Raw genomic sequence first — 27,425 nt, 5'->3', positions numbered from 1 at the left:
AGGGTTTTCTAATCAGAAAAGACACCTGGGAAATTGGAGTGGAAGTGCTTATAAAATGACCTTACCTCTTCTGACAAGTAAATCTAAGGTCAGTCTATTGATACAAAACAATGAAAAGGTCAATGACACATGGAAGGAAGTCTGGACTTGCATCTCATGTTTGTATGATGTATGTGTAGGACTCATTTTGATCCTAGGACATGGGGACAAATGCATAGGTGATGGGGGAGGGCCACATGGCTATGAACGATTGACCTAAACTACTTTAGAGGTGCTACATAAAAACATGACACACTCAAGAGTCAGCTTTTAGGTGACTTTTAGGTGACCAGCTTTTAGGTGACCAGTTGCTTGCTGGGACAGGACCTCTCCCCACCCTGTACTCTGTGGTCCCAGGGTTGGCTGTCATCCTTGCTGGGGCCTGGGATGCACCCAGGAGACATGCTTCCTCCCCTACCTACTCCAGAGCTCATGTGTCAGTGGACACTTTGTCCCCAGAGATCAGTCTAAGATCTGAGGAAATGAGGAAGAACTACTGATACCTATCACGTAATTAAAGCAAGGAAGCTGAATAAATAGAGCTCAAACCAAAATGGAAAAAAAAATGAGAGAGGCAGAAGACAAAGAATGCTTGAAATATGTTTGGGAATGACATACAATTATAATATTTTATGTTACTACAGTGCTTTAAAGATTACAAAACACGTATGTAAAAAGTAAATCTATAAAAATATACATATGCACCTAAAAATAAGATACATGACATTTCATTTTATTTCCTCTATATGTGATTTGATTACTCTTAGTTTACAGGTGAAGCAGATAAGCCTGAAACTGTTTTGTTAACTCAAGTGCAGACTCGCTGTAGAGGTGGGACTCCCAGTGATTCTCCCCACTTTCCCACTACAGCTACATCCACTGCAGCCTTCATCTCTAATATGCCTTGTGTGTTACTAAATGATTTTCCTTTTCAAAGGAATCGTGAACTGGATGATAAATTCTCAGAGTTGTAGGCATTTCTTTTTATAATGTCAATATAAAAGACCACACGCAGAATACGGCCATTTATTTACTGACACACATTCCACAAATGGCTGTGTTGGAAAGGACAAAAATATATATAGATAGCCACTCTTGATGAATGAAAAAAAGATTAGCTAAATATACATTTAAAATACCCCCATAATTTCTAATAATAAACAAACAAAGAATTCTGATTAAGCTCTGAACTTGGAGACTTAAGTTTTTTTCAGCTTTTTTGAAGTATAACTGATATACAAAAAAAACGGCCATATTTAATATATACAATCTGATGAGTTTGGACATGTACATGCATTCAGGAAATCATCATCACAATCAAGGTAATAAAACACCCATCATGTGAGTTTCCTGTGGCCCTTTATTTTCTTCTGTTTTTGTTTTTTTTGTAATAAGAACATGTTACATGTAATCTAATGCCTTGATAGATGTTTTCAGTGCACAATGCAGTGTGTTACCCGTAAGTTTTGTGTTATAGGGAAGATCTCTAGAACTTACTCATCTTGTAAAACTGAAACTTTATATCCATTGAACGATGTCTCCCCTTACGCCTCCCCCACACACACACTGCCCCCACTCCCCAGCACCTGACTTTCTCTCTCTGCTTCTAGGAGATTGACTATTTAGGTTCCTCATATTTGTGGAATCATGCGGTATTTGATCCTCTATGACTGATTCACTTCACTGAGCATAAAGTCCTCCAGTGAACTTTGAAACTCAGCTTTGAAGGTGATAGAAAGCTTTCATTTGTGCAAATACCTTGTTTATTCTGCATATCAAAGTCCAGACTCACCAGCGTTAACCCGGTATGTCAATAAGTAATTCTTTGAATAATGTCATATAACAGGTAGCCACGCATTTTCAGTGGCAAACAATAAGCATGAACTATGCTTGTGTCCAAGGTGTCAGCTGGCTATTGGCCAGTTTAGCATGGCCTCACCTGGGACGTTTCCATGGTGATGGCAGGTGCAATACAAGGTGCAAGGCAAGCAAAACACATGGTGGTCCCTGAGACCTAGTCCTGGAACTGCTCACTGCCATGTGTCCATATTCTATTAGCCAAAGAAAGACATATGCAGTCCAAGTTCAAGGAGTGGGGGCATGGAATCCATGTCTTCAGAGGAACTGCCAGTTATTTGGCATTGTGGCTGCAGGTAAGAGTTGCAATGCCATCAATCCATCAATCTACTACCCTTGATTTCTCTCACTTGGAAAATCAATCTGCTGGCATTTCAACATATACCAGCCTAAACATTGATTGTTACATTTTTCTTTTGTGAATAAAATAAAACATAAATGGAAATAAATTTATGCATTAAATACTACTTATTTCTCAGATTTTACAGTTAGAATATTGTACTTAACCTATTTTTCTGATTAGTAAAAACTATTCACATACATTATAGAACATTTGGAAAATTTTTCATAGTTTTAAAATATCTTAAATATTATGGTAATGAATATAAACTAAAGATATTCTGGAATGTTTTCTGTACATCTCTCTGCTTTCTCTGTTCTCACACTTATTTTAGTATAAGTAGTTGATGAGAAAAATACTCTTCATTATAGATAAATTCCAGTTAATAATGACAGAAGGAGCAATAGAATTAAAACATAACAATCTTACAATCCCTAATGAACTCCTTTTTTTCCACAAAATTATCAATTAGTTATTAACACTCTTAAGCAAAATTTGATGCAGAACTTTCTGAAGGAAAGATCAGACTGCACGAATTAATCTCAGTGGCACTAAAATGGGATCATCAGAAACGATGTGTTGAATAACATGATGAAATAGAAAGCATTTGTCACCACCCAGGAATCATTTCCATCAGAATAATTAAACCGGAATTTAATCAAGACATTAGCTCTAAACATTAGCGTACTGAAAAGGAACAGCTCAGACACAGCCAGCCGAATCATAAATGTGAAATTTGACAATTGTGCTGGTTTTTCCGACTTAGGTGACTGTGACGATAAATCAATTTCACAGTAAGTACGAGGCATAGGAGAAAAGGAGGGAGGGGGCAGTTGTGGACAGATAAATGGTCTTTCAGGGACCCTTACTCCTGCTTGTGCTTCTCAGTTATTTCCCCCTTCAGGTGGGCATTTCCTGTCCCCTAGGTTTAGGTTAGGTTCTCAACCAGTGGGTTAGACGCAGGTTTACAAGTTCCCCCTGAGACAGGTCTCTTAAGAACAGAGTGCTGTCCTGTCTCAGGACGGTTCCTCCCTCCTCCTCTGCTGGAAGCCCAAGGGGATTTTTTTCTGATATTCATGGTGAGGACCTGGTGGGGCTCCTGAAGATAAAACTCTCATAGGTGTGGGTGCACATCCTCAGACTCGGCCCACCTCTCCCACGTGTCCCCGCCGAGCCTCCAGCAGTTCATCAACTGCAGAATTTTAAGGAGAAATAGACAAACACAAGTCAGAGCCAGACATGAAACACTCCTGTCCAAGTATTATATAGAAATAGTAACAAGAAATTCAGCAAGGATTGAATAATACCCTCAACCAATTGGGTCTAATTGATCATTTATAGTATACTTCAACTAAGAATATATGTTTTTTAAGTTCGTTTCATATGAACATAGAACATTCACTGATATAGACAATAATCTGGTTGATAAAATAAAATTTAGCAAATAAAAGAACTAAAACCATACAGATTTATGTTCTCTGATCATAATATGATTACATTAGAAATCAATGACAGAAAAATAGAAAAATCTCTGAACACTTTGGAGATTCACAAAACTACTTTTAAATAACCCATATTTCAAAGACATAGCCTTCAGAGAAATAAAATACTATTTTGAATGGAATGAAAATAGAACCAGAGCACATCAAAATTGTGAGGTGAAGCTAAAGCAGCATTTAGAGGAAAAATTTAGCTTTCAATACTTTTACTAGAAAAGAAGAAAGCTCTTCAAAAATGCAATTTTCCATGTTAATAGGCTCAAAAAATGAACAAAATAAACAGAGCAAGCAATGCTGCCTTGTTCTGGCCACACCACAAGAATGGGATGGACCTCCATGAATATTCAGTTCAGATGTTTAGGCTGATGATGCTGCACATCACAAGGAGGTTAAAAAGTTTCATTACTCTCATAACACAGCTTTCTGGGGAGAGCACAGTGACTCCCAAGTGGAACCAACTGTCTTAGGATGCAGGGAGGGGACTGGTCTGTAGTTTTTATGTTGATTATTCAGTGGGGCTAAGGTGAGGGTTTCCACTCATGGGTAAGGCTTGAAAAGCATTTCACTGAACAATATGTATGAAAATCCAGTAGGTGCATAAAAAGTGCATGTTCAGCATCATTAAATGTAAAGAAATGTAAGCTAAACCATGGTAAGATACCATTATAAACCTATTAGAAAAGCTAATTTTTTTTAAATACTGAAAATACCAAGTACTGGCAAGGTTGTGGAGAGCTGGAATTCTAATACATGGCTGATGGGAAAGTAAATGGCACAGGTAATCTGGGAAACATTTTGACAGTTTCATGTAAAGCGAAACATGTACTTTCCATGTGACTCAGCAATCCCACTAGTAGATATTTACCCTAGAGAAATGAAAACCTATGCTCACACAAGATGCTCTACAAAAAATATTTATACCTTCTCTATTCGTTATTGACCAGAAACAACACACAAATTCTTCAGTGGGTCAATAGACAGACAATGTGATCCACTCAAATAATGGAATCAATAAAAAGAAATGAACTGTTGACATACTCCCAAACTTGGATAAACTTCAAAGACATTTTGCTGAGAGAGAAGGAAGTTACACATCCTATGATTCTGTTTACAAGATATTCTTTACAAGATAAAGCTATAGAGACAGAATATATCAGGAAATCCTGGAATTTGGGAATGGTGTACTAACTCAGGGTGGGTGAAAATCAATAAGATGAGCATTTTCAGAATGGTGGAACTGTCCTGTAACCTCATTGTTGAAATGTTTACACAAATATATACATGTGTAAAATTCATAGAATGGGATACCTAAACAAGTCAAATTTTCTCTGTTAATTTTTAAAATGAAATTAAAAATTAAGAGGTTGGGAAAAGATATATGATGATAAAACCAATCAAAGGAAAACTGGAATAGTTTTATTAATACCAGAAAAGTGGATTTCAAAGCAAAAATGATTTCCTGGGATAAAGTGTGTCACTTCATTGTGATAAATTGCTCAGTTCATCGAGAGACCTTATTAACCCTGAAGGCATATGCATCTTTCAGTAGCGCTTCAAAATTCAGGAAGTAAAAAATGCTAAAACTACAAGGGTAAGTAGACAAACACACAATTATTGACAGAGATTTCAATAACCATTTCTCAGTGATAGAACGTATGGACAAAAATAAATCCATTAGCATATAGAGGAATTGACCACAACTTTCAACCAGCTTGACTTCATTCGTGTGTATAGGTCATTTCACCAAAAATAGCAAAGTACACAGCCCATTAAAGAGCAGTAGGAGATGTTTATCAGTAGCATAGGCTGTAAGAAATCTCAATAAATTTAAAAGTATTCAAAGTTACAAAACATCTTCTGTCTTCAATAGAATTAAATTTAAAATCATAACAGAGATATCTATACAATCCTGAAATATTTGGAAACCGTGTTTCACACTTTTAAATAACTTATGGGTCACAGTAAGACCAAAAGAGAAATTAGAAAGTATTTTGAACTAAATGAATAGAAAAAACCCACAAACGTCAGGATTTGTGGGATAGCGCTAAAGCTATGCCCAGGGAAATTTTTATAGCACCAAAAACATACAGGGCTCATAGATTATGATTTTAGATGAATTTCTCTGGATTATCTGTCTTAAATGGATATGATTCCAATCAATATTTTTTTAGAAGCAGAATTGGAAATTCAAATTATATTGATGTGAACACGGAGTAAATTATCCTATCCATTTATTTGAGTGAGAATTTTGTGGTTTCTGAGAGAGTTCTTTATTTTAGGGAATGCCTCACTCTAATTTGTATTCTTTTCTTTATCGTGATTACTCTGAAATTTATTTGCTTTTCTTTTTCTAGTTTCGTAAGGGGGATATGAAGTCCTTGATTAGAGAGCTCGCTTAAATTCTATTATATATTCCAGAAGGGAAATGCGCTCCCCTGGTGCCCTTTTCAGCACAGTGATGCATCCAGGCCCAGATGCTAATCTAGAATATTCTATCCAAATAACCAGCCACTTGGCACCAAATTTTGAGACATGGTCATAATTACTATGCTGCAAATTTATTAATCTGTTGTAATATATATTTATCTAAACTGAAATATTAAGACCAGAGGGTCTAAATGCAATAGTGAAACTGTCTCTACTTCACCCCAAATGTTGACTATGGGTCAGTACTTAAGATCTTTGCTCTTTGAGGTGATAATTATGTGGCTATATGACATTAATAAGCTCTTATTTATTTTTAACTTAGATCAAAAGCTAGTCTTTTTTGCAGTTATTTATGAAATTGACAAGAAAATATCATGATCTTCACCAAGTGTACTTGTACCTCAGTAAATTAATAAACGGACGTAATTTCTTTCTTGGAGGGTAATATTCTGTGCAGTGTACCTGGTACTTGTGTTACGAAATCATGAAATGCTCCCCGAAGTTCTCCATTTCCCTTAAAACATTTTAATTAGCTCTATCAACAGATACATTTGTGAAGAAAGAAAGCCCCAAACTTCTGTAGAATATCGTTTTACTAAATCCTTCCAAAATTCCCGGTAGGAAGGAATAACAAAAGGCATTACATCCGACATAGGCGATAAACATTAGCTCGTTAAATAAGCACCGCAAACAGCCACAGTTTTGTCCTTACAAAGATGAATTGAGCAGCACTGCCCTTTAGGGGTTATAGAAAGTAGAACTGAGCTACTAAAAATGGAAATTTATTCCTCAACATATTGTTGCTTAAATGGGGAATATTCTGATGTCTCTAAGGCTTTTCTGGATAATTTTATCAGTTTATGACCCTAATACTTCAAGGCCATGAAATAGCTTTTCCTTTTTGTTTCTTCTTTACAGAAAGTTAGTGTGTCATCTTTTCTATGAGTACCATTTCTCTATGTCATTTAAGGTTTTGTTCCTTGATCTAATTAAAGATATACCACATTATTTAGCAGAATAGCAGTATCTGCTCTATAACACATAATAAAGCAACATAAAAATAAATTTCAATAGTTAAGCCACCATCAATGTTTATGGAGCTTTCTCTACAGACTTTTTTTTTAATGCAAGCATATTTATATAGCATTTTTGGCACTGCTCTGGTCTCTTGAGTATTAAATGGCTAGCACAATATTTGATGAAATGAGCTACCGGCTGCAAAAGCAAAATTACCCTAGTAGCAACATATTCATGGTAATATGAAAAGAATTCACCTTCCCCTAGCAGAGATAATAATACTGAGCCCTGTTAATTTTCTTTACTCTTGGGCTGAAAAATGTATTTAGGTCATGAGAAGCATATGATCTCATATATGAGCTATTTAATAATTTTAAAAATTGATTGAAAATCTTAAATTTCCTTTACACCTACATCTTTATTCAAAGTACATTTTTTTAAAATGGAGACTTCCCGTTATGTTGTAGCATTTCTGTAGTGAAGATAATTTTGTTCAGCAAAGCATGTCTGAATGTTTCTTTATACATTTTCAAACAATAGTAAAAATATACTATGTCTAATTTGACCATCCCATTGACTTACAAATAATGTTAACTTATGTGTAGCATTAATTAACCTACCTTTAATGATAGCATTCCTAATTATGTCCAATAAATGTTAGGTTCAGTAGCAATGGAAATTTTAAAATTCTGTGTGGAGATTCTAGGAAGAAGTAACTTTAAGAAGACTGGAGAAGTAACTAGTCTCCATTTATCCAGACATCACTCTTAGAAAACTTAATCTCATGTCTGGCTTTTAGCTGGTTTCTGAATGTGGAAGTGAATTGTCTTTGATTTACATAAAATTTTAAACTTCCTGGTTCACCAGAAGACCCAGCAAAATCACTAACTGAGCAAAGACAAGTCTGTGTCAGCTCACTTCTCAGCACTGGCACTGTCCCGTGAGGGCGAGATCAGGGGCGGATCTCATCCGTTACTGTCATAGAAACAACCAGAAGAAGATTTTCCATTTGTAATTCACTCCATCTCTGTCCCATTTCCCTCTCCTCGTTTCTCTCTCAGACCAGGATCATCACAGCTTTCCAAATAAGCACACTGTTTTCCAGCTCCACTTCCAGGGAGCTCTTCCTCTGGGTATGAAGGTTGTCAGTCAAAAATTCTTCAAAATGAGTGGGTGCGGCGGAGACAGAAGGCTGAGGCCTGGTTCACCCTAAAGCTGAGATAGTCCGCGGTCTGGCAGATTTTATCCACTTCTCTATTTTCATTCATTGTTGAATTGTAGGAAAATGCCAGTGATCGCTGCATAAAAAAGCAGAAGAATCCAACTGAAGGTCATTTACTTTCAAAGAATCAATGATCATTCAATGCAAAGAATACTACTTTTGCTCTCCCTGGGTGAGCACTCAACGTTGGCACTTCTTAAGAAGGTTTTTCCTACCGATGAATGTATTTGTGTCAAAAAATATTCACTAGGCAGCTCCTGCCTCTGGAAAACCTCAAGAACATTGCGAAGGCTTGACTAGTTGGCCCTATAGGAGTCATAGGGCCTGGTCATCAGGCAGAGTAATGCCAGCGGGCCTTGCAGCCTTTCTGCATACAGCACTCTCCCCATTCAGCAGACACTGTACGATGAGTGGAAGCCACTGAGGGCCTCCGGAGGTGTTCACAGGTGACGCAGGTGAGCTCACGGAGGTCAGACCGGACTGCAGACAGCTGAGCCCCGCGGAGACGGAAGGACAGAAATCGCTTCAAATCCAGATGGACAATAACAGCCGGTGTAATAGTAGAAAAGTGGAAATCAGACTTCCTTAACAGCTTCTGAGCAGTCTTTTTTGTTTGTTTTTAATTTGTATGTATTTATTTAATTTATTTATTTTAATTGTATTGAATTGTAGTTGATTTACAATGTACACAAAGGTGACTCAGTTATACATACATATATATATTCTTTTCTTTACATTCTCTTCCATTATAGGTTATTACAAGATATTGAGTAGAGTTCCCCGTGCTGTACAGCAGGTCCTTGCTGCTCTTCTATTTTATATACCGTAGTGTGTATCTGTTCATCTCAAACTCCTAATTTATCCCTCCCCACTCTTTCCCCTTTGGTAACCATAAGTTTGTTTTCTATGTCTGTGAGTCTATTTCTGTTCGGTAAATAAGTTCATTTGTATCGTTTTCTTTTAGATTCCACATATAAGCGATATCATATGATATTTGTCTTTCTCTGTCTGGCTCACTTCACTTAGTAAGATGATCTCTGGTCCATCCATGTTGCTGCACAGAGCCATCTTGATACCCATGAAGAATGTATGTAAAATCCTTCCATACAATATATTTTTTTAAAGAAATGGGCCATATGATATAAGTGACATGATAAGTAAGTATGCAAAGTTTTGACATGAATATAGACCAACTCTGTGTGAGGTCTGATGGTTACAGAGTCTATGAGTAAAACAAAATCAAATTTGAGCAGGATCTTGAGAATTTTTTATTATTATTCTGGAGGAAGGCATTAAAGCTAGAAGAAATGGGGTGTGTGAAGGCAGTAAACTCATTTTCTCCTTTGTTTTCTCAAATAACCCAGATATGTTCACTACTGTGCTTTCAGTGGTTGACCATGTGAGTCACATGAGGCTTAGCCTTCAGTTTCATCAATTTGAAGGACATGGTCAATTTTTCCCCAGGCTTAGAGTCTCACAGGCTTTTGTAGAAGATACACCTCAACCATACTCAATTCCCTCAAAGATTCTACCCTTCTGTTCCTCTCTCATTTCATGTCACGAGTTTGCTGAATCTTTCTGAACATTTATAATGACAGATTTGAACCATGATATCAGTGTAGCTACCGCCTGGGTTTGAATCCTATTTTGATCCCTTACAGTATGAATTTGTGTAAATTGAATAAATTTTCTATACCTCTGTTTCCCTGTCTGTAAGTCAGAGAGAATCATAATATCAACTCCTGAGGTGGTTTGGGGATTAAGCAAGATGTAACATTAAAAATGCCTGACACATGGTATATACTTAATCAAAATTAGCTTTGACTATTTAAAGCTATTTTTAAATAGCTTTAAAAAAATAAATGAATTTATTTTATTTATTTATTTTTGGCTGCATTTGGTCTTCGTTGCTGTGTGCGGGCTTTCTTTAGTTGGGGTGAACGGAGGGGGGTCTACTCTTCGTTGTGGTGCACGGGCTTCTCATTGCAGTGGCTTCTTTTGTTGTGGAGCATGGGCTCTAGGCGCATGGGCTTCAGTAGTTGTGTCATGCAGGCTCAGAAGTTGTGGCACACGGGCTTAGTTGCTCCGTAGCATGTGGGAATCTTCCCTGACCAGGGTTCGAACCCGTGTCCCCTGCACTGGCAGGCAGATTCTTAACCACTGTGCCACCAGAGAAGCCCTAAAGCTATTCTTAAATCTTACACCATTCTTTACCCAAGTTAACTAATATAGAACTGCCACTTTGAGGCTAATATACCACAAATTTGAAGTCAACTGTTGCTTCTCATTCTTTAGTGCTGTTTACTTTTATCTACTGTTTTTCTCAGAGAACTTTGGTCCTTGCTTGACAACCAAAGCTGGACTTTATTGACAAATTCAACATAATTTTTCCTAACTCTGAAAATCTGTGTTATATTATTTTAGTGCTGTGGTGTTAAATGTTTCACAGCTGGCCACGTGGGGGGGGGAAAGGTACATTTAATATACGTATATACATTTATTATGAACTTTTCTGACATAAAGGAGGTGTAGCACACAATTTATAAATCATAACATATGCAATACACATTATCATAAATTCTATGCAGACAGTTGATTCTCACATGGATGCTTTTGTTGATTTGCGTCAAACTCTTGCATCCACTGGCTATTGATGGTTGCAACTGATAAGCGAGCACAGCTCTGGCATAAACATGGGTTTACAAAAGTCAAACAGAACTACGTCAGAACTTTAGGACATCAATGGCAGGATTGACTTCTTTGGTGTGTCAGGTAATAGTTGTCAAATACAGGAAGAAAAACTCATCAATTTTTGTGCTCTCTACAAATTAATAGCTGCAGACATGACACACTTTTAAATGTAATCTGCATTATTAGTAGTTTCCATCATTTTCTTAAGTCTATATAACTGACCAACCATTAAAGCAAGACCTGACAGGAGTGTTTGCTTTTTCCTATGGATTTCAAGCTCCCAACATGAAGTCACCAAATGCCAAGTTAGGAAGAATTGCACAATAGCACATAAACATGTGTTATTTCCGCCGGTACACTAGGTACAAATAACCTCATGAACGTGGGTAACAGTAGAATAATTAAGAGCAAGGAGTTTTGAGGATATGTCACCTTGGTTTTTAATGTAACTTATCAAGTAATAAGTTCATGCAATTTAATCTTTAATAATGTCTGTGTTTGACAACTGGTTTGCAATATTCCTGAAAATACAGCAATCACCCTCACAGTCTGGAATGAGCTTGTTCCAGAACGCACTGTTTTCACATTTCTAACAAGATGCCCGCCCGGGCCCCACTCTGACCTACACGAATGACATCTTACCTGTTTCCTTCAAGCTCATGTCCTGTAATATCTCTCTATTTCGAAGTTCGTCTTTTGTTAAGCTTTTCCAGAGTATGTCCAAGACGCTGGGACATTTATGAAATATACAGGGAAGAAAGATTCTTTCAGAGAGATGATGGACTTGGAGCTGGAAATAGACAATTATGAACCAGGGTGCTACCCTCTGTCAAAGATAAGAACCTACAGGTTACATGAAGAGGCCAGGGGTTCAGGGAGAACCTTGCAGAAGGGGTAAGGCTTGAACTAAACTTGTGCTGGGGATTTCCAAGCAGACCTAAGAGGAGGCATCTAGCTATTTTCCCACAACAAGCACTTATGTAGAGCTCATGCAGTATCAAAGCACTTTACAAATAGCAAATCAATTAGTCCTCATAACAACCTCATGAGGTAGGGACCGTTAGTCATAGTATTTGACAGGCAAGAAAATGAAGCCCCAGAGAGGTCAATAACTTGCCCAACTTGGCACAGCAGGATTTGAGCCCAGGCAGGAAGATCCCACCGTCCATGCTCCCAGCCCTGATGTGGGCCTGCCTTCTTGGAGACATAGTGTAGGTGAGGGTCTGGCACCGGGAGAGAGCACCTGCTGACCTGCATCTCCTTAGGTGCAGCTGCCGGGATGATGGTGCTGGAAAAGCAGGAGGGTCTGTACCGTGAAGGTCTTGATGGGCCACCTAGAAGGGTTGCATTTCCTTCCACGGGGGCACAAAACATTTGGATGCTTTTTGAAAAGTTGTGCAACATATTTTTAATTTTGTTAATGTTGTGAGAGATTCTTTTTGAAACAGACAAAATGGAGTTAGGAGATAGTTGCAAGTCTGTTTTGGCAGTCCAGGCGCCTGATCACAGCAAGCCACCAGAAATCATTGGAAGGAGGATGAAATTCCTCCTGAGGGACTGGATGTTCTAAGGCAAGAGCTGGATGATCCAATCTCAGATTTTTTTTAAAAAAGAACTATTATGTGATGTTTAATATCTACAAAATGATACATCCATCACGAATATAAGTCCTAACACCTAACAAAATGCATAACTGAGCCCAGCACCCAAATTCAATAGCACATCACCCATGGGGGTGCACCTCCCCGAGCCCATCACTTTTCTCTCCCCCAGGGTAACCACTGACCTTGTGTGTAGGTTATTTATTTTTAAAAATGTTTTCTTAGATTTTTGTAAATCATCAATATCTTATTAGGTTATATTATGCTGCTGAAGGATATAAAGACACTTTCGTACTGTGTGTAGTCTTCTGAACTTTCACTTTCTGCTGACCTCTGTCTTCTGAGATCCATCCATATTATGTGTGGTTTAGTTCATTTTCTTTGCTGTGTAAAACTGACTAGTAGAAATCTATATTTATCCCCTCTTTGTTGATGGACTACCTACTTTGTTTCTAGTTTTGTTGTTTTATAGTAAACAGTAGAGCTATGACCATTCTTAGGAATACTTGCAGGTGCACCTGTGCAAAAATGTCATCAAAAATGTCTGCAGGAGTGGCATTGCTGTGCAGTAGGATATAGAGATTTTTAACTTTACCAGATAATGTCAAATTGTTTCCTAAAGTAGTTTAACCACTTTGAATTCTTACCAATAGTGCATAAGAGCTCCACTGATCCATTCCCTCACCAGTAATTTATATTATCATATTTCTTAAACATTGCCAATTCAGTGAGTGTGAAATGGAATTTCTTTTGAATCTCAATTTGCATGTGCCTGAGTTTTACTTTGAGCTTCTTTCATATGTTAATAGAGTGTTTGAGCTTCTTTTCCTGTAAAAAATTACTAGCCACTTTTGTCCATTTGTCAGTGAAATCCTTGGCATGTCACCTCTTGGTTTGTTGTCTGTCTTTATTTCCTTCATGGTATTTATTGATTGATTAATAAACAAGAGGTCATTCATTCATTTATTCCTTTAATTAAAACATATTTATTGAGTGCTTGCTCAGTCTTGCCGTCGGTGGACATTTTAAAGAAAAGTCTGAGTTATCACTGGCCATTTGATTTCTTCCTATGCCATGGTTGTGAATTATGTTTGGTTTATGTCAAAGCAAACCAGAAGTGTTATTCTATTGATTGCATCAGAGATTTTCTGATTCTCATTTAAATGAAAACCCTGATCAAATATTAAGTTAGTAAAAATATATATCAAACATTTAAAAAATTGTGCAGTCAAAATAATTTTCCTGATTATTTCAATTTTCAGCAACTTGTTTGCTATTATGCAGACGCTGTCTCTTGTTTGGGCATGATATGAATAGCTATGGCCATCAATTACAGAAGTGCCAGAAGAGGCATCACCAGCTGTAGCATTCTGCCACATGCAGGGAAAACCCATAATCAAAATCCTCTGCAGTCCTTAATAGATTTATTCTTATCAAGTTTGCAGATAAACTTTATGACCACAACTTTTGTTTATCTCTTTTATTGTAATTCTTTCTGCCATGTTTGTGAGTGACATTTGAATAGCTGAAGATTTTCTTTGAAATTATTTTTCCATTAAGATCAGCAATCATTTGCAAACTGTGAATTCATTAAAAACTAGTTTGAAAGAGAGTGGGTATATTAATGCAAAAACACTGACAAGAGCAGGGAGAGATTGAACCTGAGTGCTGCTAATCTCTTTTTGAGATATTTCAATAAAATTTATTTGTTATTTTCAGATTCAAATTCTAACCAGAATTAAAAGGTTAATCATTAATTTTTGGTTAATTTTTTTTTAAATTTTATCTTTTTATACAGCAGGTTCTTATTAGTTACTTATTTTATACATATTAGTGTATATATGTCAATCCCAATCTCCCAATTCATCACAGCATATAACCCTGTATTTCATAGATTATATTTGTTAAGTGAATAATAAAATTGTGTGTTTGCTTAAAAATGCAAATATATTTCTTTTATTTATTTTTTAATTCTATGTTTCCTTTTTTATTGCTTACATAAGTAAACAGGTTTGCATCTGGAAAAAGAGAAGATTGTGTTTTGCTAAAATATTCACCTATTTCGCTACTTATTCGTTAAAACATGCATATAGATTGCCTAGTATTCGTGATAAAATCCTTATGTTAACCTTTATACTTACAGAATTTGGTGTAATTTTAGCTCATCTTTTAGAATAAGATGATTTGTATATTAAAAGTGCATTCTTCAAGTGAAGGAACATATTATGATAGCTTCTAAATATATCTCAATACAAATAATACATGTTCTAAAATTACTCATCCATTTGAATACACTGATTTATTAGAGATAATCCTGTTTTCTAAAATATCTCCAGGTACCCAAATTGTAGGATTAAGTTCTAATATAAGCTATATGGGGAAATGTCTTGTTTTTGTAATGGGTTTCTCCCTATTTTTAGAACACCCCAAACTTATGTTCAATAGATGCAATTAATTAAATGTCATGGATGGGGTCATATGACCAGTAGGATAAGCAAGAAATTCCTTTCCCATGATCATGAAGGCGAAAAGGTTAATGCGTGACAGATGCTGCATTGAAGGAAGCTATTATAAGGAGTCTCTTCAATCAATGAGATTCTGTTATGAGAGATAGATCTAATTTCTTTTAATCAGTGGACCTTTATTATTACACTTACTAAGAGATAGTCTATGGAATTCGTATAGGATATTCTTCATCAGAGTAAAGGTCACTTTTTCATTCAGATTTCATCATGATCCCTAGTTGTAGCCTTTTTAAAATATACTTTCTCCTTTTTCACCACTTTGTCTCTAAAGGTTTATTTTTATATCACAATGTGCATTTTTTTTCTGTGTAAATGACCTATTTATTCTTCTGGAAGGGGTGTCCTAGATCTACAGGAAGACAGCACATGTGGGTGGTCAGAAAGACTTCAATGGAAGGTACGATTTTTCAGATTTTGTCAAATTTTAAAAGTGGCAACAACATCCCTAGCAGGATAAGCCCCGGTGTAATATGGAGGCTTAAGTCTTTTTATCTTGTCTTCCAGATCCACAGGACTTGTATTCTTTAAGGTCTTTCGACAATGCATCAATGACCTTCCTTTGCCCAAGCTCAAGTTACATGAAAGAATCTGATGCTATTAACTCATTCTTCAGACTATTATTAAGCTATTACCTTGGACCAAGGTCTAGTGTGAGGGTTGGGGATACATCAATAAGTATAAAGTAGTTTTTGCCTGGAAGACTTTTAAGAATCTTGGGGCAAACAGAAAACAAAGATGACAGTCATGTACAAAGTGGTAAGGTAAATAATCACTCATCTCTTATTGAAATACATAAAGTGAACAAGAATATATACCATTCTAAGATTCAGTGGTGATATTTACATTAATAAAATAAAGCATGTGTTTATAGGTAAAATAAGAATAGTACATCTCAATGTATTATATAAGGACATGGATTCTTAACTTTTAAGGCTGGTTGGGTTTGTACCACAGCTTCACATTTACTAACTATCTGACCTTGGGCAGGTGTTATGGACTGACTAAATACTGTGCCTCCCCAAAGTTTGTGACCCCCCGTATGTTGAATCCTAACCCCCAAGGGGATGGTGTCAGGAGGTGGGGCCTTTGGGAGGTAATGAGGTCATGAGGGTGGAGCCCCCATGATGGGATCAGTGACCTTGTAAAAGAGACCCCAGAGAGCCCCTCACCCCTTCCTCCAGGTGAGGACACAGCAAGAAGACATCATCTATGAACCACGAAGAGGGTCCTCCCCAGACACAGAATCTACTGGTGCCTTGATCTTGGACATCCGGCCTCCAGAACTGGAAGAAATGAATGTTTGTTGTTTAGGCCACTCAGTCTGTGATAATTTGTTATAGCAGCTTGAATTGGCTAAGACAGCATGTTACCTGACAATTACCTCTTCCGAAATACGAGGGATGATAATAGTGCATACCCCATCCCTCATACACCACATGCACACACAGCCATAAAGTTCACTGATATAAATACATGACTGTCTTTGCCACCAAAAAAACTCCTTGTCATTCTTTTTAATGTAATATGTGATTATCATCCCTCCGTTATCCTCTTTAATGTCTTGAAGTACACCAACCACCAAGGTCCTTGCAGGCGTGAAACACAGAGACTTCCTGCTGGTTCAGCGTCCTAGTTAGTTTGTGAGCCATGGGTATCAACAAGGAAAAAAATGAAAAGAAGAAATACATGAAACTATTTGGTTATAACACGTGATCAATAATTTGGCATTGTCATGGGACAAGATCAACGGCAAATGGAGAAATGAAGTGGCACTGCCATCAGTGTGGAAAGGTCATGCAAATAATTTTATCATGAAGCTGTAAAAAATGATTATCTTAAATATTCTCCTCTAGCAGTAGACAGACATAATTATCTAATCATCCAAGGGTGTTTCAAATAACTTCTCTGAAGCTTTAACTCATTAAAAATCCTAATTCACAGTTATTTGTATTTCACACTAATCCTCATGTATGCATTGTTTTGAAATTTCCTCTAACCATTATTTAAAATTCCTTTTGAAGTAACTGCCATTCTATACCCTGAAAAGGATGATACTAAGGAAATTATGTTTTATAAAAACTTTACTCAGGGAGAATTCACAGGACAATACATTTCACAGGTCTGAAAAGAGAGAAACAGTCTGGCATCACAAGCTGATTTAAAATATGAATGCACGGAAAAGAAATAAGTGGGTTTTTGATATATTCTATTGAAGAGTTATCAAAAAGGGCATTATAAGCATTTTCTTCAAATTATTCATTCATAAAGCAAAGCAAAGGCAAAATATCCATATAAGTTAGTTCTGACATTAGAATTATAAAATAGAATATGTGGCAGCAGCATATTCCTGCAGGAGCCAAATCACAGAGCCTTGCATGCCATTCTAATAATATATTTGAATAGACTTTATTATGTAGGCAGTGGGAAGCCAGGGAAAGGTTTGAAATAGAAGCTTGACTCTCTCTCTCTCTCTCTCTGTCTCGTAGACTCTTATGACAGTTTAGGAGTTGATCACTCAGTCTGAAATAAGGTAGTGGTAGTGCAGTAACCAAATTTTAATATCAGAAAAGTATTTTGTCACCAGAGCCAGCACCCATGTTCCCTGCTTAAGTAGGTATGATCTTTTGAGTTCATGGGATAATTTAAAGAAATCCAAAGATAACTGGGCCATAACTTTTTAAAGGAGATTTCATCTTCCACCATGCCGTGTGAAATATGATTGGGAAATAACTCAAAGATTTATTAAACAGCAATACTACCGTCTTGACTGTTATTCCCATATAAGGCGCTTCTCATAACACCATTGCAATCAACTTAACAAGAAACAAAAAACAATTTCTTGTCCTGTCTTTTCAAGGATCATTATATCTTTCTTTGCTGACCTCAAATTTTATACCATGATCAATAATTTGATCACTGTACTTCAGAGCTCTTGAATACTAAAACGCTACATGTCAGTGGGCTGTGCAGTAACAGTTGTCATGCTTGAAGAAACAAAAAAGAGCAAGTCTGCATAGGTATGGAGAAGGTTTCCTCAGAGGGTGAGAGATGTCTCAGTCAAATCATATGAAGAAGATGTGGCGCGACTCTGACTCTGTCTAGAAGGTAGAAGGTTGGGATGAGATTGTTCTCACAACGACAGCAAGAAAATAGCAAGACAAAGTACAAGACATCACTTTTCCCAGCTATCAGAAAGCCAAGTTCTCAGTGAGCCTCAACAGCCTGGATTCCAGGAAGAGACGGTCCTCCAAGGAGATTCAGGATTTGTGTCCCATGTGTGACAGAGCACGGGAGAGATGGAGCCACCACACAAAGGAGTAAGAGGAAATCGATACAACCGCCAACAAATCGCAAAGTGCAGCTCAAGGGCTAGTGAGACAGGGTAGAACTACCAGAGCTTCAGACAGAAGGAAGTTTGCTCTTGTTTTTGCAGCTTCTCTTCAATGGACACCCCCAGGAACTCACAGGAATGATGGGGGCAGTGTGGTGGATTGGACAGAATCTCCTCGTGGGTTAGTCAGGGTTCTCCAGGGAAACAGAATAGGATCTACAGAAAGATATAGAAAGAGGTTTATTATGAAGGATTGACTCACATGGCTATGGAGGCCCAGAAGTCCCACTGTCTGCTGTCTGCCAGCTGGAGGCCCAGGACAGCTGGGGGTGTGATAACAGTCCACGTCTGAAGGCCCCGAGAACCAGGAGTACTGATGTCTGGGGCAGAAAAAGATGCTCAAGCCGAGAGCAAATTCTTCCTTCCTCTGCCATGTTGATCTATTCAGCCACTCAGCAGACTGGCTGATGCCCACCCACGCTGGGGAGGATGATCTTTACTCAGTCAAGGGACTAATCTCTTCCAGAGACAGCCTCACAGACACACCCACAAATGTCGACCAACTCTCCGGGTGACCCTTAGCACTGTCAAGGTGACACACAAAATCAACCATCGAGCTCCAGATGGCACAGGCGCAGAGAAGGGGATGAAAAGACAGGGAAGGTACAAACCTGGATTCATCTCACATGGGGCAGAGATTTCATGCCACCGGGGGAGAGACTGTGGACCTTAGTTCCCATGGAGCAAGTACGCAGGCATTGTTAGTACAGAGGCAGTCAGGTCAAAACCCTCCACTCCTGATGGAGGTGCTGGGGGCCAGCCTGACCCCAGGATCCGTTAGAGTCTGCTGCCAGTTTTAGGAATGGCAGGAAACTCTCATAAAAGACCCACACAGATACCAGGCAACATGGTACAGGTCTGACTGGCATGGTTAGACGGGGTATTGAAAACGAGCAGGACCCTGTGGGGCTCCTGGGCACAAAAGCCTTTCTCTGTCCCCCATTTCTTTTTTAAAAAATAAATTTCTTTATTTTATTTATTTTTATTTTTGGCTGCATTGGGTCTTTGTTGCTGTGTGCGAGCTTTCTCTAGTTGCAGCGAGCAGGGCATACTCTTTGTTGCAGTGCGCAGGTTTCTCTTGTTGCAGAGTACAGGCTCTAGGAGCACAGGCTTCAGTAGTTGTGGCTCGCAGGTTCTAGAACGCAGGCTCAGTAGTTGTGGCACATAGGCAGTTGCTCCGCGGCATGTGGGATCTTCCTAGACCAGGGATCAAACCCGTGTCCCCTGCATTGGCAGGTGGATTCTTAACCCCTGTGCCACCAGGGAAGCCCTGCCCCCCATTTCTTGATTATAGGAAATAGGCTTTATTCAGCCTCCAGGACCTTCCCTGAGTTCCAATGGGCAGGCTCAAACGGATGCTAATTAGGAAAGGGAGGGGATGCAGAGACAAATGAGGAATAGTAAAAGGAAACAATAGTGCAGCCTTGAGGCAGAGTACCTATTCCCCTTCAAGGGGTACACAGTACAATGTCTTTGAGCTGCTTTGCAGATAGTGAAGCTCCCACCAGGTGGGAGAAGCTAACTGTGTGCTGCCCACAGCATGTAGACCCCAGACCTGTTGGAACCAGAAGGTCAATGACGCTGACTCCCGATGACCTCACCACCAACCAATCAGAAGAACGTCCATGAGCTGATCACTCCCTCCTCTTTGAACCATTACTATAAAACTCTTTGCTACCCTCTCCAGGTTGGGACACACAGTCCTGAGAACATCAGCCTGCTGTGGCCCCCTTTGACTGGCAAAGCAATAAAGCTATTCTTTTCTGCTTCACCTAAACTCTGTCGCCGAGATTTAATTTGGTGTCGGGGTACAGAGGCCGGATTCGGCTTCAGTAAGAACATTGAGAACACTGGGACCCAGATGCACAAAGCTGCTGGAGAATGAAGCTGGACCAGGAAAACAGAGCCCCTGCCCTCCCTCCCCTTGCCCCCCCCACCACCACCCACAGCCTCACATGCCCTGGAGAGCAACAGTGCTCTATGTCAATGGAGAGAGGCCCCACTGGTGAGTTACTTACTGGGGACATTGTTCAATCCTAGAGGGCACTGCCCACTTTTAGAAACACTCAGACAACGTTTATTTAAATTTCCCAAAGTAGTAACCACTCTCTTCTTCCTCATACCTGCTAGCACCCCACTTTTCCTTCTGTAATGTCTTTTTTCCCACTTTCAGAAGCACATATTTTAGAAATTCCTTTATTTAGGATCTAGTAATGGCAAAACCAATTTGTTTGTTCTATTTCCTGAGAAGTTTTTATTTTTGCCCTCGTTCTTGAAGCACATTTTCTCTGGGTCTATAATTCTAGGCTGGCGTTTATTGTTCTCTCCATTTATTGAAGATCCTCACTTGTTGAAAAGTCAACATCGGTACAAATTGATTTCATTTGTAGGTCATCTTTCTACCTTGCTGTTTTGATGACATGTTTTGTTTTGGATGTTCTTGAGTTCCTCTGTAATATGGTGGATTTTTTTTTTTCATATCTTCGTTGGGATTCTTTTTTTTTTTTTTTTTTTTTTTTTGTGGTATGCGGGCCTCACTGTTGTGGCCTCTCCCGTTGTGGAGCACAGGCTCCGGACGCTCAGGCTCAGCGGCCATGGCTCACGGGCCCAGCGGCTCCGCGGCATGTGGGATCTTCCCGGACCAGGGCACGAACCCGTGTCCCCTGCATCAGCAGGCGGATTCTCAACCACTGCGCCACCAGGGAAGCCCTCTTTGTGATTCTTGAATGTGAAGAATCTTTTATCAGTTTACACTCATGCGTGCATGTACATTAGTGTTTTCTATTTTATTTCCTCTATATTTGTCTCTAGTTTCCTTTTAGGATTCCAACTCTACACATGATCGTTTCCTTCAGACTAGAAATTTTGCCTTTTAACTTGTCTTGAGTATTTTCCATATTTGATCTCTCTGTGCTGGATTTTGGGTACTGTGTTTAAAATTTTCTTCCAGTTTTCCTATTCTCTCTTCAAATATGTCTAACCTGTGGTTACACATATGAAATGTTTTCATTCTAAATTATTACATTTCAATTTATGTTATGTTTGATATCTTAATTTTATTTCCAAATCTACCTGCTGATTTTGTATAGACCCTTGGTCTTAACTTATATTTAAATACTTCTTTTTATTAATTTAAGTATTTAAACACACTTTTATATGTTGGCCTGATCTAATATTTTAAGGTTTTTCAGTTTTGATTCTTTTTTATTGTTTCTTCTGGTTTTTGTTCATATCATACTCATTTCATTTATTTATTGTGATTAGGAATGACAAAGTTATTTTACTGTGAGAAGTTTTTCTGTGAGACGTTGTTGAGGTTAAATGTGGGCTCTCACAGAGAAAATTTGCACTTGATATTGCAAGTTCCCTGTGTCTATTGCCAAGTGGGGTTTCTAAGATAAATTCCCCGGTGAGGTTTATGTTGACCACCCAGATACTAAGGATGTAGATGGCATCCCCACATGACCACCTACTTGTAATTCTGAGTTCCCCTCTGCCCCAGGATACAATGTGATGGAGACATTTTTCTCTCTTTGCTTTCCTGGGGGGTGACAACTTCTTCTGCATTACCCTTAGATGTGGCCATTGGCATCCCTGGTTATTCTGTGGTGTCCTGATTTCCCAGTTTGGGGACCTCAGCCTTGTCTCCTGCTCCAGCTACCCTCAAAGCTCCAAAACTTCTGAGGCTCAATTCACTTGGGTTTGAAAAATGCCCTCCAGGTCAAAGCCAGTTTAAGCTTTGCTTATCTCTTTTCTTGCTGTTTTTGCTTAAATTTGAACTCTAAAGAATCCTCATGGTTTTCACAAATAATTGGTGCAATTATATTGTCATATGTATTTCATCCAGCACTTTTAGTTTCTAGTCGAAGGGTCTGTTTTCATATCTAGTGGGCCCTACAGCTGGAAACAGAATTCTAAAGCCTCCCACAGGGGCATCTCTTTGAAGATGATGCTATTCAGTACCCATCAGACAGGCCCAGTCAGGCCCCTTTCTTCTTCTTTCCTTCCAAGAAGGTGATGCTGAGAACTCGCCCAGTGAGCACCCCCCGGACAGTCTCCATGTCAGGTCCGCCTCCCAGGGGAGCCAGCAGCCCGAGCCTTGAGAAACCTGCTCCTTTCCTTGTTAGGAGGAAACAAGAAGGAAAATGCCACCGGCACTTTTGCCATATTTACAACCAGAGCAGTGGTTCTTTATCCTCATCCCTGGCCTTTGCTTTCCCCTGATGATTTCTAATTCATGAGAACATACTCAGACACTAATCCCATACTGGCTCAAGTAGATTCTAAAATCTGCAGTTTGTATTTGTTTGTTTTGCATGAATTACATTCCACTGAAGGCTTTTAGGACACAGCTTCTAACAAATGGTATCATTTTAGAGCCGGGTGGTAAACTGTTTTATCTTGCACCAGCTTCTCTCATGAAAGTTCAATGGCTGTGCTGCTTAAGACAGCCCCACAGGAGAACGCAGCAGGAGAGGTTCTGCTGTCTGCATTCCTTCGCCTACCCGGCAGCTGCTACCACCTACCAAAATGGCAGCTTGGCTGCCGTGGCAAACACGTCAACATTTCTGCTAATAATTCAGCACAATCAGCAGCAGCTTTTCATATAATCAAATAGTATTTATTAATCCTGCACACGCCCCATGCTGCTCCAGAGGCACCTTTGTAGTATCATCATTAATTAGGACAATCAAATTTCTCTTTTATCTTCATTCGGAGATTACAAAGTCATTTTGTCAGGCATAAATTACTCCTTCATTATTATGGAAAATTTTATTTCTTACAAACTTCAAACAACATATATGTTATCTTCAATAGCACATAGTCTTTTAGAAAATAGATGTCATTTTCTGCCCTGAATAAGTATAATTCAGAAGGACATTTCTAAATAATACCTCGTCTGGCTTTATGTTCTGTCTGTGCTATTTCAATGCTTCATTTGACTGGAGTCTACAAAGTGATATAATTCATCTTTAAACTTAGCATGATTTTCCTCTTTTCCCTTGGAAAGGACTTGTGATGGATATATTCTTGTTTGAAAGTCACATAGCACTTTTTAAAAACCTCAGTGTTAGTTAGCATTTAAATATTTCAAGCTTCAAATATATATATGTATATATAATATAGACATATTTACCATTATATATATATGTATATAAAATGTGTACATATATATAAAATGGGATTAGTGATAATGAGTAAAATGATTCAAAAGGCCTAAGGAATGAAACTATATCTCTGGTTAGAGATGCCTTCCACTTCATATTAATTTTAATTATAAAAATTAATAATTTAATAGGAACCACCTTATTTTCTACTGTTTAATATTGTGCAATGCTTCTCAATCTGTGGAACTTACATTAGAATCAACGAGAGTGATTTTTTAAATAATGATGACCACCATTCCCAGATGCAATATGAAGGTTTTTAGGTGGTTTTCTGTCGTTTGCATTTAACATGCTCCCTACACAATATTCCACACATTAAAGTTTAGAAAACTCTCAATCCGGTGGTTCAGGGGTCATATAGCCTGTAGGGGAAGTAGCACTTTACCTTTATGCTCTTAAGATCTCCGACTGGGCCTGAGAATTAAGTTGACACAAGACAGAGCAACAGGAGAAAAGCATAGTATAGGTTTTACATGACACTGGAGCCTCCTATAGAAATGAAGATCCAAGGAAGAGCCAGGCCTAAGTGTTTATGGACAAAGAAGCAATGGTGGAGAAATAACTATAAAGCAAATGGGGAGGGAAACAAGATAAGAGGTTTTTTTGGTTTGTTTGTACATTTTGTTATTTTATTCAATGATAATATAAATATAAGATATTCTTTCCAGTATAATTTAATTAGGTCTGTACCAGTTTATCCAGCATGCAATCTATGTTGTTATTTTCAATGCCTTCAATCAGTAGCTTTTAAACTTTGTGGGTTTTTTTTTTTTTTTAATTATATTGGAGTATAGTTGATTTCCAGTGTTGTGTTAGTTTCAGCAATGGATGACCAGCAGGGACCTACTGTATAGTGCAGGGAACTCTACTCAATATTCTGTGATAACCTATATGAGAAAAGAATCTGAAAAAGAATGAATATACGTATGTGTATAACTGAATCGCTATGCTGAACACCGGAAGATGAGTTAATTTTGTACAAACAGGGTCTGTTTGTACAAATGTCTCTCCACTTGACTCTCCTTCTCTGGTGATGAGAATGTTTCTCTGCTCCTGGTGCAGAGGGGGTGGCTTTCACATGGGGCTTGTATCTCCTGCTTTCAGGAAGAAAGTTGGGGAGGTCAGAGCACCCTTCCTGCACCTTCTGAGATTCAAGTGGTTTTAGCTCAAAGTAATCCTCATGCCCTGGTGGCATATCTGGGTGGCACATTCTGCCACCCCCTCAAACCCTAAATGTTCTCTGTCTGCAGCCTCTTTGAGTAAAGAGTTCTGATCCTCTGACTCTCAGGCCCTCCATCAGAGCTCACAGTCTGCTTTCCGACTGTGCAGCTTTGGGTCTGACACTTTTCCAAGGGCTTTTATTCTGAACTTGTGGGTTCTTTAGCAATCCAGTTCACTCCAGAATCTAGGGAGATTTGGTTCCATCTGTTTCCAGTGAGTCCTGTGGACTGGGATGCCTTCCGTGTTCTCTAGATGAGATTCTAACACTTGCTTATCTCCTTGTCTCTCTGCAGCTGAGAGGTCACCTTGAAATGATTGAAACAGTCATTGGGAAAGACACACCTTAATCAGGATTCTGTTATTTCTGTTCATCTGAGAAGTCTTTCTTGACTTTAAATAATTTTCAAACTTATTTCTTAATATCTGGGGTCTAGGAGTGTTCAGTATTTCTTGTTCTTGCTTGGTGCACTGAACCATTTTTGATCTCTTGGAACACCAGTCTGTTCTTGCCTGAGATAATTTTTTGGTAACACTTTGTAGGAGAAACCAAATAATAACCAATATACAAGAAAACTAGCCATTTCTAGCTGCTTGGCTTACAACTATGGACTCCATAGCTATGGGGACTGTTTTCCAAATTAATGTGGTTGGTACTTGCACTAAATGTTTACCACCGCATAACGCAGGCTTACAACTTCCTTGACTCCGATACAGCACGCTTCTAAGGTCCACTGCCCTATTGGTAGGCAGTTCCAAGTGTCTTAGCTTTTTGCTACAGCAACACTCATCCTGCTACAATTTTATGTATTACAGTGATACCAAGAGTGTTAACAGATAAGTTCCCAAAGCTCAAGGGTTTATAGTAAAACAAATTTTAAATTCTTCTCAACTAAACTTGAAAATAAATATCCCTGGCTGTGGTAATGCTTCTCCAAGAAGTGATTCAGTGACGGAGTGTCCTTCCATCCTGTGGTCCTGCCATCTTTAACAACGCTTCTGGTGTTTCTGTGTTATCTGCATCAAATCAGCACAGGGCTGGGAAGTGGGTGAAGGTGATCTGATCTCAAGCCCCCAGGCCTGGAGGTGGCATCATTCCCATTTCCGTTCCCTGGGCGAAAATGGCTCATCATAACCAAGAGACATGTGGGTGCAGAGAAACATAGACCCTAGACTCACACTCTCTTCCCAGAAGCATCTCTTCACTGTAGAAGGGAAATAGAAGTATCTGGCGGACAGCTATCCCTGCCAAGAGGCATTTGGGAGAGCTCTCCAAATGAGAAAGAATTACATGAGCAAAAACTCAGAGCATTTCCTTGGTTGATTTTTTTTGTGAGTCCTAAACAGAATGACTGGACTGCTGAATAAGGGTTTAGAGGCATGGCGGAAGGCAGAAGCTAAGCAGTAAGTTGATGCTTTAAATGTCAATATGTAGGGAAAAAGATATATAGAACATTGCTTTCTGAACGGAGGTCCATAAAGCATCTAAAATTAAATGTTACTTTTTAGTTTGTGCATTTTTTTTCCTGAGAGATTGCTCATCGTTTTCTTTAGAATCTAAAAAATCTTAATGGACAAACCTGTGAGGTATTGAGAATGGGAGCTGCAGATACAGGGTATGAGTCGTGGGCTGCCCTGTTGATGTTCAGGTCTCAGCTGTTTCTCTCTACTTGTGTGACTGTGAAGGAGTTACCTTTTCTCTCTAAATGTCTCATTTCTTATTTGCAGAGTGGAGTTAATAATGGTATCACTTCACATGGATGTTGGAGGATTAAATGAATCGGTATATGCGAAGCACTCAGAGCAGGGCCCAGCACAAAGTGCGCGCTCCGTGGATGTTTTAACTGTTATTAGGATCAAAATCTTGCAGATGTTAGTGATGTGGATGAGGAAAAGGTAGGAGACTCCTGCCATCAAGAGAATAGAATAGAAGGGGCAGATGCAGGAGAGGTATTAAACTGGCCTGCAATTTGGTTGAAGCCCTTAGTTGAAATGTATCTGCAGCATTATGAAGTTAGTCTTTTTATAGCACCAGTTTTCCAGCAATTTGCATAACATCAAACTATAATTATCACCGCTATTACTATTACAATGACTATTATTGTTTGGCTCTTTTCCTGAGCTAAATGAGTATCTGTTAGGACAGGCGGCTGGTAGTTCCTCTTTCTGAGTTAACAGTGGAACCATATGTGAAGTTCCAGCATAGACGAGATAAGTCTTTGGGTGATTTTTAACCTGTATTGCCTGGAGCCAGTAGGTGTATTACACTTTGCACTGAGTCCAATTTCCTTTGCTATATCAAAGGCTTACCCTGCAGAGTGTAACAGGAAAAGCTGTGACAGAGCGCTGTCCAACAGAACTTTCTTCCGTAAAGCAATGTCCTGCTCCCTCCCTGTCTAGAATGTTCGCCTCATTAATATCATAGCCAAG

The sequence above is a fragment of the Kogia breviceps genome, chromosome 3 (genome assembly GCF_026419965.1).
Source record: "Kogia breviceps isolate mKogBre1 chromosome 3, mKogBre1 haplotype 1, whole genome shotgun sequence".
NCBI classification, from domain to species: domain Eukaryota; kingdom Metazoa; phylum Chordata; class Mammalia; order Artiodactyla; family Physeteridae; genus Kogia; species Kogia breviceps.
This window is presented reverse-complemented; position numbering follows the sequence as displayed.